At 39.1% G+C, this 22,036-nt stretch overlaps 1 protein-coding gene across 3 annotated transcripts in view; it reads left to right on the forward strand.

The window, feature by feature from the left end:
- Positions 1–22,036, forward strand: part of Tmlhe (trimethyllysine hydroxylase, epsilon) — a 206,093-nt gene that overhangs the window by 52,362 nt on the left and 131,695 nt on the right. For 2 of the 3 annotated variants that reach the window (XM_057760307.1, XM_057760309.1), the window contains exon 4: positions 5,603–5,680. The exons of the other annotated variant lie outside the window; for it this stretch is intronic. The gene's annotated coding sequence lies outside the window, so the exon portion shown is untranslated. The remainder of the gene's footprint in view (positions 1–5,602; positions 5,681–22,036) is intronic. 3 annotated transcript variants of the gene reach the window in all.

Genomic DNA, 22,036 nt, shown 5'->3' on the forward strand with positions numbered 1-22,036 from the left:
AGCCCATTGGTGAAGGTAATGGAGGAAGGTCATTGGTTAAAAAATAAAGAAACTGCTTGGCCCTCATAGGTTAGAACATAGGTGGGTGGAGTAAACAGAACAGAATGCTGGGAGGAAGAGGAAGTGAGCGCAGATGCAGGGCAGCTCCTCTCAGAGGCAGATGCGTTGAAGCTCCGACCCAGGATGGACGTAGGCTAGAATCTTCCCGGTAAGCGCACCTTCGGGTGCTACACACATTATTAGAAATGGGATAGACCAGGTGCAAGAGTTAGCCGAGAAGAGGCTAGCAATAATGGGCCAAGCAGTGTTTAAAAGAATACAGTTTGTGTGTTGTTATTTTGGGGCATAAGCTAGCCAGATGACCAGGAGCTGGGGCGGCAGGAACACAGCCTGCAGCTCCTACTACAGAATGGCGCCCGACGTGGTAGCAGCAATTTCTTGGGTCTGCTCTGCTTGCTAGAGGCAAGCAAGCGCTCTCATCTAAGAGAGGCTTCCTAACTCAGCTTTAGCTGCAAACCCCTGCAGCTCATTAAGAGGTCCTGCCACGAAACATTTAAATGGTATTGATAAAAGCTGACTGCATGCTTGTTCTCAGCCATATCAGAAAAAATGTTGTGCTGTTTTATTTAAAATGCTGGCTTTCTGGGCCTTCTGGCCAGGGCAAACTCTGACTGTTTGAGGCAGGAGGGCCGACTACAGAGAGAGGACTTGAATGTTGTCTGTTGCAGTTTGCTTGCTGGCAGGGACCTTGAAACGCCATAGACTTATGGCAATAAACATGGCTACAGGTGGTCCTCCCACCATGAGGCTGGAAAGCTAAGGAATGGGCTGAATCCAGCCATCAAAGCCACAGCTTTAATCCTACCCATATTGCTCAGTAAATTAAAGACTCATGTGGTCACAAAAAGAGAGATATTCAGTAAAAGAAAGATTCAAAGTTGAAGAAAACATTTAGATGATTTACAGTGTGTTAAAAATATATGTAGGCTAAAAGTTAAAGTTCTTAAAAGTAAAAAAAGGAAGAAAGAAAGTAGTTGGGTGTGGTAGTACACACCTTTAATCCCAACACTTGGGATGCAGAGGTAGATTGACCTCAGAGTTGAACTCTGTGATTTCAAGGTGTGGTAACATACACCTTTAATCCCAATGCCTGGGAGGCAGAGACGGAAGGATCTCTGAGAGTTCAAGGACAGCCTGGTCTACAGAGTAATTCCAGGACAAAGATATACAGGGAACTTGTCTCAATAAATAAATAAATAAATAAATAAATAAATAAACAAATGTAAAAATAAATGAAATAGAGTTAAAATAAAGCCACACAAAGATGGAAAATACAATGAGAATCTTGATACTATATGCTATTATGCTCTGTTTGAATTGTTTGAATGCTGAGGAAAGAGCAACATCTGCTAAAAGATATTTGTTTATAAATGCTACTGAACTAATCCAACATAGATATTTTGAAAATACCTTGAATTCAGAATTTGGATCTAAGGATATGATGCTTTGGAAAGGAGTTTCTTCTTTTGTTTTCACAGAGGATGAAACCCTGTGGATTGTTTCTATCACAATATGGTATGATGGACCACACCCTCCCAAAAGGTTGCTGTGAACACCTTCAGAAAATTACTTCACTCAACTGCCGACTGAGATGAACCTAGCACACAGGTTATAGCATCAAAGACCTAATTAACAGCGCCCCTATACAGCAGGAAGCAGTTTGGAGAGAAATAACTGTGCCCATAATCCCAAATATTGTTTATAAATGTTCTTTTACATTTAAAGGGGGATTTGATACATATATGAATAATTTGCATTGGTATGGATTTTAAGGTCAATTTGTTATATGTATATGTATTTCTGATCTCGATTAAGGTATTGTGATTGTGTAGTTCACTTAAAAATGTAATGTATATAGATTGTTAATAGATAATCATAATAGTCAAGTATGTAGTCATGTTAGTTAAGATTTTCTAGATGTAGATAGATATATTTTAGATAGGCATTCTTCATATCTTTCAAAGATTATAGAATATGGCATTTTAAATGTTTTAATAACTTAGGGTTTTTCATGACAATGAGACACGTCTGCTCCTGGCAGCACCAATCTACTTCAAGAGGAAGATGGGCATGGAAGAGGATCCTTATGGAGTTTGATAGCCATTTGGGCAAGAAACTGCTCTTGCCTGGACTATTGTATAAACTGGACACAGAGAACCCACAGAGAGAGGACTACTAAACTTGCCTAAAGGTGAGATGATCTTTCGGGGTTCCTGATTCATGAAAGAGTCTGTGAGACATTCTGCAGGACACAGCAGATAGTGACTGAACTGCCTTTGAAATTTCCTGCTTCATGGAAATGTCTGCTGGATGCCATGGGCCTAGAGGCCGAAGATAGATGCCCCAATGGTACAGAGAAACTTTGGGTGACTGTAAAGGCAGCGAGATGTCGCTGTCATTTCTAGAGTTTGGAAGTTGCTTATTTCTTGTTTGCTTAGGTAATATTGTATCTTTCTGGAGTCTTTGATGGAGTTGAAGAATAGATAGTTATAGTTTTCCTTAGTTATGATAAAGATAAAATAGATGTAAATACTGTAATTTTTACTTGATAACTGTTTTGTTATATGTAATTTTGCTATGTTAAAGACTTCCTTTGTTTTTTTGTTTAAACAGAAAAAGGGGAAATGATGGAGGAAGGTCATTGGTTAAAAAATAAAGAAACTGCTTGGCCCTCATAGGTTAGAACATAGGTGGGTAGAGTAAAAGAACAGAATGCTGGGAGGAAGAGGAAGTGAGCTCAGATGCAAGGCAGCTCCTCTCAGAGGCAGATGCAATGCACCCAGGATGGAGGTAGGCTAGAATCTTCCCTGTAAGTGTACCTTCGGGTGCTACACACATTATTAGAAATGGGCTAGTCCAGGTGCGAGAGTTAGCCGAGAAGAGGCTAGATATAATGGGCCAAGCAGTGTTTAAAAGAATACAGCTTGTGTGTTGTTATTTCGGGGCATAAGCTAGCCAGGTGACCAGGAGCTGGGGTGGCAGGAACACAGCCCGCAGCTCTTACTACAGTGAAGGTGTAGCTTCAGTTTCAGTAGAAGGCCCAGAATTGAAGGGGTCATGGAAAGAAATTGAGGCTTGGCACCATGTGTCAGGGATAGAAACCCTGAAGAAAACCCAGGAAAGGTTATTTGTGAAAATGAAACCCAGCTGCTTCAAAGATCTCAGCATTTTGGAGATGCAAGTATCATGGGATGACTGCTAAGGACAGCAACAGCTGTGGAGTGGAGAAAGCCTGAGCCTGAAAGACAACCTGTGTGTGCTGTAGCAAACCCTTTGGAACTAGAAGATTATGAATCCCAGAAGCCTGATACTGAACCTTACACTGCTAGACTTTGTGGACTTTGGTTTTTATTTGATTTGATTGTTACTATGCCCTGATTATTCCCTCTAAGAGTAAGAAAGTGTTGAACTTGGTTTTGTTTTGTTTTGTTTTTTGATCTTACAGGGACCCACAGCTAAGAGACTTGAACTTTTGGTTTTGTTTTGTTTTCTTTTTTGAGACAAGATTTCTCTGTGGTGCTTTTGAGCCTGTCCTGGAACTAGCTCTTGTAGACCAGGCTGGCCTCCAACTCACAGAGATCTGCCTGCCTCTACATCCCGAGTGCTGGGATTAAAGGTGTGTGCCACCACCGCTTGACTGAGACTTTGAACTCATAAAGAGACTTTGGAATTTTAGAGACTGGATATTTTAGAGACTTTAGATATTTTAGAGACACTTTGGATCTTTTTTTACTTTGGATATTTTAAAGAGACAAAACATTTCAAGTGTTTGAGTTTTAAAGACTGAGGGACTTTTAAAGTTTGGAATATGTTTTATATTGTGATCATTGAAATTAGTATGACATACTTAGGACAATATGAAAAGAAGGGTTATGGTTTAATAGTGATGTATTTGTGTCTCTACTAGGGGTCAATTGTGCTGGCTTGCTTTATGTCAACTTGACAAAAGCTTGAGTCAATTTGGAAGAGAGAAACTCAAATGAGGAAATGCCCCCACAACACTGGCCTCTGAGAAAGTCTATCGTACATTTTCTTGACTTATTATTAGTGACAGACGACCCAACTCACTGTGGTCAGTTCCAGCTCTGGAATGATGATCTTGGGTGCCATAAAAAAGAAGGCTGTGCAAGCCATAGAGAGCAAGCCAGTCAACATTATTCCTCAACTTTTGCATCAGTTCCCGCCTCCAGATTCCTGCCTTAAATTCCAGACCTGATTTCCATGGATGAGGGAGGGACTACAAGCTGTAAGATAAAATAAAAGCTTTCCTTCCCAAACTGCTTTTGGTCATCATGTTTTACTACAGCAATAAAACAATAAGATTGTTGGCAATGATATTTGGCCAAATTCATACAAGGTAAACCCAAGAGTAGAACATTTCATAAAAACAGATGCAGCAATTGTCTATTATTTTTCATTGTCCTTAACTGTGAGCTCATAGCAACCTTTTCCTTTTATGTAGAACACTAGATGCTATGTGCTGTTTTACCTTCATCTACCTATTCAAATTAGTCCCTTGTAAGCCCCATTCTTAGGTCTTAGAAAGTGCTGAGACAATCTGTTAGAATGTGATATTTTAATTTAGAGTTGGTCAAGGTCTTAGAGATATAAAGCCAGATGAGACAAGAGCATTTACAGGTTGAAAAATGGGAAATAGTTTGGAATAAATTACCAATTTTCTTTGAGTGTTTTGAGCTCATGATTTAAGCAGTCATCTTTTATCCTGATAATGTTTTTCTGTTAATCACTCTCTTCCTGAGTCATTCTGATCTCTGAGACAAGGAGCTATTTTTTTTCTTTACAGAAGGTTATTGTTTCTCCCAATGTCAGGGGGGGGGGCTGTGGTGGTGGACATACCTTAAGCGTTGGTGTTTTTGCTTATTGAGGAAGCAGAAAGGGCCTGCCAAGAGCTGGTACAAAACTGTTCTCCATCTTCTTAAGGGTGTCATTTTAAGCCCTAACAATTTTCAACAATTTCAGACATTTCAAAAATAGACATTATGGATATATAATGTCTTATTTATCTACCTGACTACCTCTCTACTTGTCTAATATCAATGCTGTGATTTGCTGCCAGAATGCTAATACAAAATCTCAAGATAGGTTCTAATTTAAAGGACCTCACATCATGAGAAAAGCACATGACAATTAGCATATGTATTTCAACTACTACATGTATATAACATAGTTTTCTTCTTTTACAACAAATATGAAGTATATTTGAAAAGCTAATGGTATTGTTTCTGTGAAATTCTTCCCAGTTTTCTCTAAAGGGGACATTGCAGTGGGAAAGATCTCTGGCCAAAGTTTGTTAGACAGGATGCCAAAGTGTGAAATCAGCCAAAGTTTCTCTGGTGCCCTTCCAACCTCCCTGACTACTGGCTCTGGATTCTTCACTGTCGTTACACTGTCTCAGGTTTTGCAATTCTCCTCATAAAGCACCTCATTCCTATCTGCCTAAACCAGGAAGTTCCTAACTAGCTTTTGTACTTAATCTTTTCTCTGGTAAAAGTGTATCTCTATTCTTTTTTTTTTTTTACAGGAGGCACTAGATTTGGAAAAACTGATTCTCTGGACTTGGGCACTAATGCAGGAAACAATGCATCCCATTTTACCTCAGGTCAGCTCCACTATCAGTTCACAAAGGGCAGTGCCCCTTCCCATACTAAACCTTTACAAATGTGGCCTACCAATTTCTCTTCTTTGCTGTCTTTTTTTTTTTTGAGTCAATTTTTACATTATCTATCTTTTGTTTTTTCATCCATTTATTTTACATCCCAACAGCAGCATCCCTCCCCATCCTCCTTTCCAATCCCTTTCCCCCACTCCTGCTTCCCAATCCTAACCCCCTCCTCTCCAGTCTCTATCTAGGAAAGGGCACATCTCCTATGAAGATCAGTAAAACATGTTTTGTCAAGTTTCAATAAGACTAAACACCTCCGCATGTATTTAGGCTGAGCAAGGCAACCTAGTGTGAGGAATAGGGTCCCAAAATCCAGTAAAAGAGATGGAGAGAGCCCCTGTTCCTGTTGTTAGGAGTCCCATAACAATACTAAGCTATACAACTGTTGCATATATGCATAGTGCCTAGGTCAGTTCCACGCAGGGTCCCTGGTTGTCAGTTCAGTCTTTGTGAGCCCCTATGAATCCAGGTTAGGTGATTCTGTGAGTTTTCTTGTGGTGTCCTTGACCCCTCTGGCTCCTACACTTCTTTCTCCTCCTCCACAGGATTCCCTAACTCTGCCTAATGTTTGGCTGTGGGTCTCCGCATCTGCCTCCTCCAGGTGCTCAATGACACCTCTCTGATGGTAATTAGGTATCTGTCTTTCATTTTGCATAAATTCCACAGTATTCATGTTTTACTCTCTGTTATAGATGCAGTAATTTAGAAAGAAACCTGTATTAATTGCTAGTGATGAGTTTGACCTTGGTTTGGGCAATTCACCAATCACAGTTTAGGTCAGCTCAGACTGCAATCTTCAAAATGGTTCCCAATCTTTTCTAAATCATAATCATACCAAGAAAATCTAATGTTTTTACATTTTATTGGGACAAATTTCACTGGGAAGCTGGTATGAAGAACCCAGCTACCCAAATTCTGGTCTGATGATTGTTATCCATTCTCTTAATCTGTGCCTTCTAATCGGTGAATTGAGTCCATTGATATTAAGTGATATTAATGACCAGTGGTTGTTAACTCCGGTTATTTTTTTGGTGGTAGAGTTTGTGTATTTCCCTTCTTTGAGTTGTGCTGGTGGAGGGTTGTTAGATATCTGTGTTATTATGGGTGTTGTTGGCTTCCTTGGGTTGTGGTTTTCCTTCTAGTACTTTCTGTAAGGCTGGGTTTGTGGCTACGTATTGTTTAAATTTGTTTTTATCCTGGAATATCTTGTTTTCTCCATTGATGGTGAAAGAAAGCTTTGATGGGTATAGTAGTCTGGGCTTGCATCCATGGTCTCTTAGTGTCTACAGCACATCTATCCAAGACCTTCTGGCTTTCATGGTTTCCATAGAGTAGTCAGGTGTAATTCTGATAGGTTTCCCTTGACCTTTTTCCTTTGCAGCTTTTAATATTCTTTCTTTATTCTGTATGTTTTGTGTTTTGATTATTATATGGCGAGGTGATGGGTTTTTTTTTTTTTTTTGATCCAGTTTATTCGATGTTCTGTATGCTTCTTGTACCTTCATAGGAATATCTTTCTTTAGGTTGTGAAAGTTTTCTTCTATAATTTTGTTGAATATATTTTCTGGGCCTTTGAGCTGTAATTCTTCTTCTTCTACTTCTATTATTCTTAGGTTTGGTCTTTTCATGGTGTCCCAGATTTCCTGGATGTTTTGTGTTAAGAATTTGTTGGATTTGCTGTTTACTTTGATCAATGGGTTTATTTCCTCTATAGTATCTATAGTATCTTCAGCATCTGAGATTCTTTCTTCTATCTCTTGTATTTTGTTGGTTACACTTGTCTCTGTAGTTCCTGTTCATTTGCCCATATTTCCCACCAAATTGTTTCAGATGATTAGTGGAAATACTAAGTATTTTTAATTCCATCCATTCCCTAAGATATTTCTTTTAGTGATTTCACTTTTCCATATGCTATCATCACCTAATACATTCTTATTATTGTAACTTTAAAATAATTATTTTTAGAAAATTTAAAAAGTCAAGTTTTCAAAAATTACGTTCATTTATTCTTCTCTGTTGCTTTTCTTTTTATTTTAGTTCATGTTTCTGATATTTAACACTCTACTTTTATCTAATGAACATAATATAACATTTATTCTGTTAAGTCTACTAGTGACAATGTCCCTCAATGTCATTTGCTTGAGAAAATCTTATCTCTTTCACTATGTATGAAAATTTCAACCCCTTATCAACTTCTCTTGACCATTTAAAGATTTTACTTTACTCTCCTTTTGTTTGTAAGGTATGTAAAGTATTTTATAGTTATTATTTTTATTCTAAACCTCACCCATGACAACCTTGGATCCTCGAAAGGCAACAAAAAACAACAAAACTTTTACTAAAGAAAAACATTCTGGCTATGGACTGAACTATGGATGAATATTAATTAAGAAGTGAGTTCAAATGCTTAAAGAAGAGCACAAAAAATAAAATGTAAATAGAAAACTGGCATATGAAAATGTGAAAGAATTGTAGTTCAGGGTGCACTGTAGTAACCTTAACTGGTTCTGTAACAAACTGAGCCCCAGGTTGCTGAATATACACACAAAACATAGTTAACTATTATATAGATTTGTAACATCTATGCCAGGCTGCTCTTAAATTTTCTATGATGCCTAAGATGACCTTGAACTTCTGATCAAACTTCTTACCTTCTTACATCTATCTCTTAAGTGCTAAGACAGGATTTCAGGCATGTGCATTCACACTTAGGTGAGTGTGTGTGTGTGTGTGTGTGTGTGTGTGTGTATCAGGACTGACTGATCTTTCAGAAGATCCCAGTTAGATTTTATGTACCTACATGATGGCTCATAATCACCTATAAATCCAGTTCCAAGGGATCTGACACCATCTTCTGACCTCCACAGGCACCAGTCACACAAGTGGTACACAGACATACATGCAATAAAAATATGTATACACATAAAATTTATGTGTATATGAATATATATATATTCAGCCATAAAGAAGATTAAATTAGGGTCAGGTATGGGAAAATAGTGTATGTTTAACCAATTTGTGGTACCTAGATCACACATATACACTAAATCATAAATATATAGATTAAATGAAAGTAGAAGTAAAATTGTCTTGGTATTGGTGAAAATGAAGAGAAATAGGGACTTTAATTGGTGGAGGATATTCATTGCAAAGCATTTGTATAGATAAAATTTGAAGTATACTTAAGTGTTACTTTTTAAAGAAATGGATAAATAAGCTCTGGTTCATTTACTTAATAGAATACCCAGAATAAATTAAGTGAATGAACTAGATCAACATGCACCAATATAGGAAAACCTTAAAATATAATGTTTCATGAAAACTTTCAAAGGCTATGAAACACTAAAACAATCAACTCAGAGTTTTAAGCATGAAAATAATATAATGCATGTATGTACACATTAAATGAAAATATAAAACCAAGACATATTCTTAATTTTCAGTATATTCGAAATGTTTCACAAACAAAAAGTTAAGAATATACGAGAGAAGAATCATTACCACTTAGCATGGCATCACCAGTAGAAAAAAACTAAAAGTTATCATTATGTAACATCTCTTGCTTTTCTTCATAAGTAAAAACAAACTAGTTCTGCAGATCTACCTGGCTTATTCACAGGCCATACTAGATTATTAAAGGCACTGTGGACAGAATATAAGGTCATCACCCTTTACTTATTTTGCGGCGAACTCCCTGACCAGCAGGAAAAGACGACCACCAGACGAGGATTCTTCCCAAATCACGCTTTATTGGAGCCTCTTGGTTGAAGGGAGAGCGGAAGCGAGGGGCTCTGAGCGCCAAGCGGCGGCTGCTTATATAGGGGGTAAGGGAACGAGTCGTGCCTGGATTGGCCGATGCGCGCCTGCCGATGCTCCTGGCCACGGGATTGGCCCTAAGCACATCATCGTCACTGCACATGCGAGAGGCACGGTTCCACTGCATTGCCTAATATGGAGCTGTCCAGCAAGCGAGGCTGGGGCCAAGCGCCATCTTGTAATGGCGGCCACTCGAATTGGCTCCCAGCAGGATCCATGTAATTTGCGCATGACTATCTAGTCTTGCATAAATTTCCTGAAGGCTAGAAGGCTAACAGGGTCTCTCTCATTTTGCCTCAGTGTTCAAGACTAGTTACTCAAATTTGAAGTTCAAATTCACTCACAAAGACATGTAATATATTTCCTAAATAGGATATTTATCCCTAGAATTTATTTCAAGGATTAAGAGAAATAGTATCAAATATGGAGTACTGGTTTCCTTGTTCTTGGACCAGTAAGTAATGAGTTTCCTATAAGCCCCCTGGTTGTCCCTATAACTTTCCATCTGGGGTACCTTAGTCTCTGCCATTAATCACAAGAAATGGTAGGAAATTATTTCAAGTATTTGACAATGATAGGGCATGGCAATAACTCACTGTCTTTTATGCTTTGCAAAGGTTAGAACTGGTATGCAAATTTGTATCCCTTCTATAATGATACCAAGATTGCAAACTATTTTCTTGGAGGTGATAATACAAGTCATGCCATTTATGCCATGATGTGATCTTAACCATCCCTTTCTCACTTTCTTCCAGTTTTATATGTCCCACTTTGCTATCACATCTCATGGGAAGTCTTACCATTTTCTGGCCATGTTCTGTTTCTCCCAGGACAAGAATAGCTTTCCTCCACATCATAAGCATACTATCAGCAGTCTGAAGAGAAAACGAAAGAGGCTAGATCATTCTTCTGGGGCATTTTTAACTGTTTTTCATTTTACATTAAAAACTGCTTTAATAAGCTCTCAAAACACATAGGATAAAATTATTGGGGCACCTGTCCTAGCTGATTCCCTTCATTTGGTCATGACTGTCTAATGTTTGTGATGTTACCATTTAGAAGGGATTCCCACCACCACCATCTTGGTTAGATGGGCTTTATGTTGGTACTACCTAAGAGATGAATAAGTGACAATATAACTCATTTTCTCACTTTTTTTCAGAAAAATACCACCCTCTCCCATATCCTAGAGTCTCATTATCTAGGCAGTCAGACTCTCACAGGGCAATTTTTAAAAAGAGATTTTGCAGGAACAAGACAATGCTGACAACCCTCACCCTAACTATTCAATATAATACTGAAAGTCTTAGCTAGAGCAATAAGAAAACTGAAGGATATCAAGGTTATACAAATTGAAAAGTAAGAAGTCAAAGTATATTTTTATGTGATATGAGAGTATACATAACTGACTCTAAAAGTTTCACCAGTGAATTCCTACAACTGACAAATATTTTCAGCAAATTGTCTAGATGTAAAATTAACTCACCAAATTCAGTAGCCCTCTTATATATGAATGACAAATAGACTAAAAAGGAAATTAGGGAAACAACATCTTTTACAATAGCTTCAAATAATATAAAATATCTTGGAGTAAATCTAACCAAGCAAGTGAAAGACTTGGAGGACATAAACTTCAAGTCATTGAAGAAAAAAAAAATTGAAGAAGATATCAGAATATTGAAAGATCTCCCATGCTCATGGATCAGTGGGATTAACAGAAAAAATAAACATAGTACAAAAGCAATCAATAGATTCAGTGCAATATCCATAAAAATTCTTTTTTTTTAAATTTTTATATTAAAAATTTCTGCCTCCTCCCCACCTCCCTTTTCCCTCCCCCTCCTCCCACTCCCCACTTTCCTCCCTCTCCCTCTCCAGTCCGAAGAGTAGTCAGGTTTCCCTGTCCTGTGGGAAGTCCAAGGTCCTCCCCGCTCCATCCAGGTCTAGGAAGGTGAGCATCCAAACAGGCTAGGCTCCCACAAAGCCAGTACATGCAGTAGGATCAAAACCCAGTGCCATTGTCCTTGTCTTCTCAGCAGACCTCATTGTCCACCATATGCAGAGAGTCCGGTTTTATCCCATGCTTTTTCAGTCCCAGTCCAGCTGGCCTTGGTGAGCTCCCAATAGATAAGCCCCACCGTCTCAGTGGATGGGTGCCCCCCCTCATGGTCTTGACTTCTTTGCTCATGTTTTCCCTCCTTCTGTTCCTCATTTGGACCTTGGGAGTTTAGTCCAGTGCTCCAATGTGTGTCTCTGTCTCTATCTGCATCATTCGCCAGATGAAGGTTCTATGGTGATATGCAAGATATTCATCAGTATGGCTATAGGATAGGGCCATTTCTGGCTCTCTCTCCTCAGCTGCTCAAGGACCTAGCTGTGGACATCTCTCTGGACCCCTGGGAACCCCTCTAGAGTCAAAACTCTTGCCAACCCTAAAATGGCTCCCTTTGATGGATGAAGGTCATTGACTAATAAAGAAACTGTCTTGACCCATTTGATTGGCCAGCCTTTAGGTGGGTGGAGTAAACAGAACAGAATGCTGGGTGGAAGAGGAAGTGAGCTCATACGCCTTAGCTCTGCTCTCTGAGGCAGATGCGATGAAGCTCCGACCCAGGATGGAAGTAGGCTAGAATCTTCCCGGTAAGCGCACCTCGGTGCTACACACATTAATAGAAATGGGCCAGGCAGTGTTTAAATGAATACAGTTTGTGTGTTGTTATTTCAGGGCATAAGCTAGCCAGGCAGCTGGGAGCTGGGTGGCAGGAACACAGCCCACAGCTCCTGCAACAGAATGGCTGCCCAACATGTGGACCACTGAGTCCACAGAAAGCCTGGGAAAGAATAGAGTAAAGCATGTTTTCTTGGTAGCAGCAATTTCTCAGGTCTGCTCTGCTTGCTAGAGGCAAGCAAGCGCTCTCATCTAAGAGAGGCTTCCTGACTCAGCTTTAGCTGCAAAACCCTGCAGCTCATTAAAGTCCTGCCACAAAACACTTAAATGGTATTGATAAAAGCTGACTGCATGCTTGTTTGTTTTCAGCCATAGCAGGAAAAAAGTTGTGCTGTTTTATTTAAAATGTTGGTTTTCTGGTCTGTCCTGCCAGGGCAAACTCTGACTCTTTCAGGCAGTCAGTCTGAATGAATGTGATCTGTGAGCAGAATGCTGCAACTTGCTTGCTGGCAGGGACTTTAAAATGCCACACAGTTGTGGCGATAAAAATGGCTCCAGCAGTACCTCCACCATGAGGCTGGAAAGCTAAGGAATGGGCTGGATCTAGCTGGCAAAGCCACAGCTTTAATCCTACCCGTATTGGTCAGTAATTTAAAGCCTCATGTGGTCAGAAAGAGAGACAGAGATATACAGTAAAGAGAGATTCAAAGAAAAAAAATTCTAAATGGTTTACAGTATGTTAAAAATATATGCAGGCTAAAAGTTAAAGTTCTTAAAAGTAAAAAAAAAGGAAGAAATAAAGTAGTTGGGTATGGTAGTTCACGCCTTTAATCCCAACACTTGGGAGGCAGAGGTAGATTGACCTAGGAGTTGAACACTGTGACTTCAAGGTGTGGTAGCATACACCTTTAATCACAATGCCTGGGAGGCAGAGACAGGCAGATCTCTGAGAGTTCAAGGAAAGCCTGGTGTCCAGAGTTATTCCAGGTCAAAGATATACAGAGAACCTGTCTCAAAAAGCAAAAAAAAAAAGTAAAAATAAACAAAATAGAGGTTAAAATAAAGCACACAAAGATGGAAAATACACAGAGAATTTTGATACTGTATGCTATTATGCTCTCTTTGAATTGTTTGAATGCTGAGGAAAGAGCAACAGATGCTAAAAGATATTTGTTTATAAATGCTGCTGAACTAATCCAACATAGATATTTTGAAAATACCTTGACTTTAAAATTTGGATCTAAGGACATGATGCTTTGGAAAGGAGTTTCTTCTTTTGTTTTCACAGAAGATGAGACCCTGTGTATTGCTTCTATCCCAATATGGTATGATGGACCACGCCCTCCAGAAGGGTTGCTGTGAATACCTTTTAAAAAATCACTTTACTCAGTTGCTGACTGAGATGAATCTAGCACACAGGTTATACCATGAACGACCTGATTAACAGCGCCCCCATTCATCAGGAAGCAGTTTGGAGAGAAATAACTGCATTCATATTCCCAAATATTGTTTATAAATGTTCTTTTTACATTTAAAGGGGGGATATGATATAGATATGAATAATTTGCATAGGTATGGATTTGTATAAATTTAAGGTCAATTTTGTTATATGTATATGTGTTTCTGTGTGTAGTTCATTTAAAAATGTAATGTATATAGGTTGTTAATGGATAATCATTAATAATAGTCAAGTTTGTAGTCATGTTAGTTAGATTTTCTAGATGTACATAAATATATTTTAGATAGACATTCTTCATATCTTTCAAAGACTATAGAATAGGACATTAAATGTTTTAATAACTTAGGGTTTTTCATGACAATGAGACACGTCTGCTCCTGGCAGCACCAATCTACTTCAAGAAGAAAGAAGATGGGCATCGAAGAGGCACCTTATGGAGTTTGATAGCCATTTGGGCAAGAAACTGCTCTTGCCTGGACTATTGTATAAACTGGACACAGAGAACCCATAGAGAGAGGACTACTGAACTTGCCTAAAGGTGAGATGATCTTTCGGGGTTCCTGATTCATGAAAGAGTCTGCGAGACATTCTGCAGGACACAGCAGATAGTTACTGAACTGCCTTTGAAATTTCCTGCTTCATGGAAATGTCTGCTGAATAACATGGGCCTGGAGGCCGAAGATAGATGCCCCAATGGTACAGAGAAACTTTGGGTGACTGTCCAGGCAGCGCGATGTCTCTGTCATTTCTAGAGTTTGGAAGTTGCTTATTTCTTGTTTGCTTAGGTAATATTGTAGCCTTCTGGAGTCTTTGATGGAGTTGAAGAATAGATAGATAGTTATAGTTGTTTTCCTTTGTTATGATAAAAGATAAAATAGATGTAAATATTGTAACTGTAATTCTTGCTTGATAACTGTTTTGTTATATGTAATTTTGCTATGTTAAAGTGAAAGCCTTTCCTTTTGTTTAAACAGAAAGAGGGGAAATGATGGAGGAAGATCATTGGTTAATTAATAAAAAACTGCTCGGCCTCATAGGTTAGAACATAGGTGGGTGAAGTAAACAGAACAGAATGCTGGGAGGAAGAGGAAGTGAGGTAAGATGCCAGGCCACTGCACTCCAGGACAGATGCAATGAAGCAAGTCGCCAGGTCAGAAATGCTGAATCTTTCCTGGTAAGACTGGTGCTACACGGATTACTAAATATGGGTTAAGGCAAGATGTGAAAATTAGCCATTAAGAGGCTAGAACTAATGGGCCAAGCAGTGTTTAAAAGAATACAGTTTCCTGACTGCTCTTGGGACTGGAGAGGGAGGAGAAGAGGAGTGGGGGGAGGAGGAGAGGGGCAGGAGGAGGGGGAGGGAAATGGGAGGAAGGAGAAAGGCGGAAAAATTTTTTTTTCAATAAAAAAAAAATACAGTTTCAGTGCAATTATTTCAGGGCATAAGCTAGCCAGGTGGCCAGGAGCTGGGTGGCAGGAACGCAGTCTGCAGCTCCTTCAACATCCCTTAATTAAGATATATACTTCCCTGCTCCCATATCCACCCTTCATTTATCCCATCAAAAATTTCCCCAAGCTCTCCCCATCCTCCCCTTCTCACAAGTCTCTCCCCATCTCCCCTTTCTGCCATCCCACTCCACCCCCAATTCCTAATATTTGGTCAGCAATCTTGTCTACTTCCAATATCCAGGAGGATAACTATGTTTTTCTTTGGGTTCACCTTCTTATTTAGCTTCTCTAGGATAGCAAATAATAGGCTCAATGTCCTTTATTTATAGCTAAAAACCAATTATGAGTGAGTAGATCCCATGTTCATCTTTTTGGGTCTGGGTTACCTCACTCAGGATAGTGTTTTCTATTTCCATCCATTTGCATGCAAAATTCAAGAAGTCATTGTTTTTTACAGCTGAGTAGTACTCTAATGTGTATATATTCGACACTTTCTTCACCCATTCTTCCATTGAAGGGCATCTAGGTTGTTTCCAGGTTGTGGCTATGACAAATAATGCTGCTATGAACATAGTTGAACAAATACTTTTGTAGTATGATAGGGCATCTCTTGGGTATATTCCCAAGAGTGGTATTGCTGGGTCCTGGAGTAGGTTGATCCCGAATTTCCGGAGAAACTGCCACATGGCTTTCAATAGTGGTTGCACAAGTTTGCATTCCCACCAGCAATGGATGAGTGTACCCCTTACTCTACACCCTCTCCAGCAAAGGCTATCATTGGTGTTTTTGATTTTAGCCATTCTGACAGGTGGAAGATGGTATCTCAAAGTTGTTTTGATTTGCATTTCCCTGATTGCTAAGGAGGTTGAGCACGACCTTAAGTATCTTTTGGCCATTTGAAATTCTTCTGTTGAGAATTCTCTGTTCAGTTCTTTGCCCCATTTTTTAATTGGGTTAATTAGCATTTTAAAGTCTAGTTTCTTGAGTTCTTTACATATTTTGGAGATCAGACCTTTGTCTGTTGTAGGGTTGGTGAAGATCTTCTCCCAGTCAGTGGGTTGCCTTTTTGTCTTAGTGACAGTGTCCTTTGCTTTGCAGAAGCTTCTCAGTTTCAGGAGGTCCCATTTATTCAATGTTGCTTTGAATGTCTGTGCTGCTGGGGTTATATGTAGGAAGTTGTCTCCTGTGCCCATATGTTGTAGAATACTTCCCACTTTCTCTTCTATCAGGTTCATTGTGTTCAGACTGATATTGAGGTCTTTAATCCATATGGACTTGAGTTTTGTGCATGGTGATAGATACGGATCTATTTTCATTCTTCTACAGGTTGACATGCAGTTGTGCCAGCACCATTTGTTGAAGATGCTCTCTTTCTTCCATTGTATACTTTTAGCGCCTTTATCAAAATTCAGGTGTTCATAGGTGTGTGGGTTAAAATCTGGGTCTTCTATTCGATTCCATTGGTTGATTTCTCTGTTTTTATGCCAATACCAAGATGTTTTCAATACTGTAGCTCTGTAATAGAGTTTGAAGTCAGGGATGGTAATGCCTCCAGACGTTCCTTTATTGTATAAGATTGTTTTGGCTATCCTGGATCTTTTGTTTTTCCATATAAAGTTGATTATTGTCCTCTCAAGTTCTGTGAAGAATTTTGATTGGGATTGCATTGAATCTATAGATTGCTTTTGGGAGAATTGCCATTTTTACTATGTTGATCCTCCCAATCCAAGAGCAGGGGAGATTCTTCCATTTTCTGGTATGCTCTTCGATTTCTTTCTTCAAAGACTTAAAGTTCTTGTCAAATAGATCTTTCACTTCCTTGGTCAGAGTTACCTCAAGATATTTTATGCTCTTTGTGGCTATCGTGATGATTCTCTGATTTTCCTCTCTGCTTCTTTATCCTTAGTGTATAGGAGGGCAACTGATTTTTTGGAGTTGATCTTGTATCCTGCCACGTTACTAAAGGTGTTTATCAGCTGTAGGAGTTCTTTGGTGGAGTTTTTGGGGTCGCTTATGTACACTATCATATCATCTGCAAATAACGAAAGTTTAACTTCTTCCTTTCCAATTCGAATTCCCTTGATCCCCTTATGTTGTCTTATTGCTATTTCTAGAACTAGAAGCACTATATTGAAGAGGTATGGAGAGAGTGGGCAGCCTTGTCGTGTTCCTGATTTTAGTGGGATGGCTTTGAATTTCTCTCCATTTAATTTGATGTTAGCTGTCGGCTTGCTGTAAATAGCTTTTATTATAGTTAGGTATGACCCTTGTATCCCTACTCTCTCCAAGACTTTTATCATAAAGGGATGTTGAATTTTGTCAAATGTTTTGTCAGCATCTAATGAAATGATCATATGGTTTTTTCTTTCAGTTTATTTATATGATGGATTACATTGATAGATTTGCATATGTTGAACCAGTCCTGCATCTCTGGGATGAAGCCTACTTGATCATAATGGATAATTTTTCTAATGTGTTCTTGGATTCGGTTTGCCAGTTTTTATTGAGAATTTTGCATTGATGTTCATGAGTGAGATTGGCCTGTAATTCTCTTTCTTGGTTGGGTCTCTGTGTGGTTTTGGTATCAGGGTAACTGTAGCTTCATAAAAGGAATTTGGCAATGACTCTTCTGTTTCTATACTGTGAAATACATTAAGGAGTATAGGTATTAGCTCTTCTGGGAAGTTCTGTTAGAATTCTGCATTGAAACCATCTAGTCCTGGGATTTTTTTGGAAGGGTGGTTTTTGATAACAGTTTCTAATTCTTCATGACTAACAGGTCTATTTAGATTGTTCACCTGGTGTTGGTTTAACTTTGGTATATGGTACTTATCTTAAAAAATGTCCATTTCTTTTGCATTTTCCAGTTTTGTGGCATACAGGCTTTTGTATTAAGATCTAATGATTCTCTGAATTTCCTCTGTGTCTGTGGTTATGCCCCCCTTTTCATTTCTGATCTTATTAATTTTCATGTTCTCTCTCATTTGATTAGTTTGGATAGGGGTTTGTCGATCTTGTCAATTTTCTCTAAGAACCAACTTTTTGTTTCATTGATTCTTTGGATTGTTTTCTGTGTTTCTATTTTGTTGATTTCAGCCCTCAGTTTGATTATTTCCAGTCTTCTACTCCTTCTGGGTGAGTCTGCTTCTTTTTTTTTTCTAGAACTTTCAAGTGTGCTGTTAAGTTTCCAATGTATGCTTTCTCCGTTTTCTTTATGTGGGCACTTAGTGCTATGAACTTTCCTCTTAGCACTGCTTTCATAGTGTCCCATAGGTTTGAGTATGTTGTCTCTTTATTTTCATTAAATTCAAGGAAGACTTTAATTTCTTTCTTTATTTCTTCCTTGACCCGGGTGTGGTTCAGCAGTTGACTGTCCAGTTTCCATGAGTTTGTCAGCTTTCTGGCAGTAGCCTTATTGTTGAATTCTAACTTTATTCCATGGTGATCTGATAAGACACAGGTGGTCACTAAAATTTTTTTGTGTCTGTGGAGATTTGCTTTGTTACCGAGTATGTGGTCAATTTTCGAGAAGGTTCCATGAGCTGCAGAGAAGAAGGTATATTCTTTCCTATTTAGGTGGAATGTCCTATAGATGCCTGTTAAGCCCATTTGATTCATTACCTGCATTAATTCTCTTATTTCTCTATTAGGTTTCTGTCTGATTGACCTGTTCATTGGTGAAAGAGGTGTATTGAAGTCTCCTACTTTTAGTGTGTGTGGTATGATGTCTGCCTTGAGTTCTAGTAAAGTTTCTTTTACATAAGTGGGTGCTTTTATATTAGGGGCATAGATATTCAGGATTGAGACTTCATCTTGATGAATTGTTCCTGTTATGAGTATAAAATGACCACCTCTATCTCTTCTGATTGATTTTAGTTTGAATTCAGATTTGTTAGAAATTAGTATGGCCACACCCGCTTGTTTCTTAGGTCCATTTGCTTGAAAAACCTTTTCCCAACCCTTTACTCTGAGTAGATGTCTGTCTTTGTGGTTGAGGTATGTTTCTTGTAAACAGTAGAATGTTGGATTCTGTTTTTGTATCCAATCTCTTAGCCTGTACCTTTTTATAGGTGAATGGAGTCCATTGATATTAAGTGATATTAATGACCAGTGGTTGTTGACTCTGGTTATTATTTTTTTGGTAGTAGAGTTTGTGTGTTTCCCTTCTTTGAGTTGTGCTGGTGAAGGGTGGCTAGATGTCTGAGTTATTATAGGCAGTGTTGGCAATGTTAGATTCCTTGGGTTGTGATTTTCCTTCCATTACTTTCTGTAAGGCTGGATTTGTGGCTACGTATTGTTTAAATTTGTTCTTATCCGGGAATATTTTGTTTTTTCCATTGATAGTGAATGATAGCTTGGCTGGGTATAGTAGTCTGGGCTTGCATCCATAGAGGTTTCTGCAGTACCTCTATCCAGGACCTTCTGGCTTTCATGGTTTCCATAGAGAAGTCCTGTGTAAGTCTGATAGGTTTACCTTTATAAGTTACTTGACCTTTTTCCTTTGCAGCTCTTAATATTCTTTCTTTAATCTGTATGTTTTGTGTTTTGATTATTATATGGCGAGGGGATGGTTTTTTTTATCCAGTCTATTTGGTGTTCTGTATGCTTCTTGAATATTCTTAGGAATACCTTTCTTTATGTTGGGAAAGTTTTCTTCCATAATTTTGTTAAATATATTTTCTGGGCCTTTGAGCTGTAATTCTTCTTCTTCTATCCCTATTATTCTTAGGTTTGGTCTTTTTATTGTGTCCCATATTTCCTGAATGTTTTGTGATGAGAATTTGTTGGATCGCTGTTTTCTTTGGTCAGTGCCTTTAGTTTCTCTATGGTGTCTTCAGAGTCTGAGATTCTTTCTTCTATCTCTTGTATTCTATTAGTTATGCTTGTTTCTGTAGTCTCTGTTCATTTACCTAGATTTTCCATATCCAGCCAGCCCTTGGTTTGTGTTTTCTTCCTTGCCTCCATTTCAGTTTTCAATTCTTGAACTGTTTCCATTACTTGTTTGATTGTTTTTTCTTGGTTTCCCAGGGTATCATTTACGTATTTATTCATTTCTTCAAACTTTTTGTTATACTTCTCATCCATTTCTATAAGGGTGTTTTTTACATGCTGTTTAAGGGACTCTATCACTTTCATAATGTCAATTTTTTCCCCTTCTTCTGGATTAGGATGTTCAAGAACTTCTGTTGTAAGATCACCGGGTTCTGGTGTTTTCATGTTGTTTTTCAGATTGGTGGAGGAATTCTTGCCTTGGTGCTTGCCCATCTCTTCCTTCAAATGCTATCTGATGGATCTTATGGAACAGGATCAGATTCCCTTGCTGGCCAGGGACCTTTTTGACAAAGGGCCTACCTTGCTGCAGGCAGGCTATTGAAGCAAAGGAACTCCCGTCTGCTTCTTGCCCTCAGCACCCTGTCCCAGCACCAAAACAGGCTGAGCTGGCTGATCCCGTGGCCCTGCGGAAGGGAGGAAGAAGGGAGGAGGTTCCTGGGTGCAAACTGGGATGGGTTAGGGAGAGAGAGGCCCCAGCAGAGGGAAGCAGCCCCTTGCCAAATGACCGGGGAGTGAAGGGGGTCAGGGAATGTCCATGTTCCGTTTCTGGGCTCCTGCCGCTGGTCATGAACACACTCACAACCACTCTGATGGGTCCCCTGGAACAGGATCAGGTTCCCTTTCTGGCCAAGAACCTCACTGACAAAGGGCCTACCTTGCTGCAGGCAGGCTATTGAAGCAAAGCAATTCCCGCCCGCCCTGTTGCCCTCAGTACCCCGACCCAGCGCCCCATCCATAAAAATTCTAACACAATTCTTCACATATCTTGAAAGGACAATTCTCAGCTCCATATGAAGAAAAACAGGATAGGTAAAAACAATCCTGAAAAGTAAAAGAACTGCTGAAGGTATCACCATTCTCAATTTCAAGCTATACTACAAAGCTATAGTAATAAAATAAGCATGATATTGGCATAAAAACAGAAACATTGATAAATGGGATTGAATTGAAAATCCAGACATAAATCCACACACCTATGAAACCTGATTTTTTTTTATAAAGAAGCCAGACATATATAACGGAAAAAAGAAAGCATCTTCAACAAATGGTACTGGTTCAACTGGATGTTGAAGAATGCAAAGAGATCCATTTCTGTCACCTTGTACAAAACTCAAGCCCAAGTGAATCAAAGATCTCAACATAAAACCAGATACACTGAATCTGATAGAACAGAAATTGGGGAATAGCCTTCAATTCATTGGCACAAAACAGACTTTCTTTTCCTTTCCTTTTTGCTTTTTTCTTTCTGTTTTTAACTTATAAATGTCTGAACTTGGCTTGTTTCTTTCAAGCTTTTCTTTCTTCTTTTTATTTTAAAACAATCTTTTCTCATTTTACATAACAACCCCAGTTTCTACTCTCTCCCCTTCTCTTGCTCCCCACCCACCTTTCATCTACTTCTCAGAGAAGGTAAAGCTTCCTTCCCATATGGAGTCAATAAAATCTGGCATATCAATTTGAAACAGGACTAAGGCCCTCCCCCCTATATCTAGGTTGAGCAAGGTATCCCTCCAAAAACAATGGGCTTCAAAAAGCCAGTTCAAGCACTAAGGATAAGTCCTGGTCCCAGTGCCAGTGGCCCCACAGACTGTCCCAGTCATACAACTGTCATCCACATTCAGAGGACCTAGTTTAGTCCTATGCAGGTTCCCCTGCTCTCAGTCTGGAGTCAGAGATCTCTCACTAGCTTAGGCCAGGTGTTTCTGTCGGTATACTCCAGCATGATCTTTGCCCCTTTGCTCATATTATCACCTCTCCCTCTCTACAACTGGACTCTGGAAGTTTGATCCAGTGCTCAGTGGAGTATCTCTGCATCTGCTTTCATTAGTTGCTGGATGAAGGTTCTATG

This window comes from Chionomys nivalis, chromosome X, assembly GCF_950005125.1.
Source record: "Chionomys nivalis chromosome X, mChiNiv1.1, whole genome shotgun sequence".
NCBI classification, from domain to species: domain Eukaryota; kingdom Metazoa; phylum Chordata; class Mammalia; order Rodentia; family Cricetidae; genus Chionomys; species Chionomys nivalis.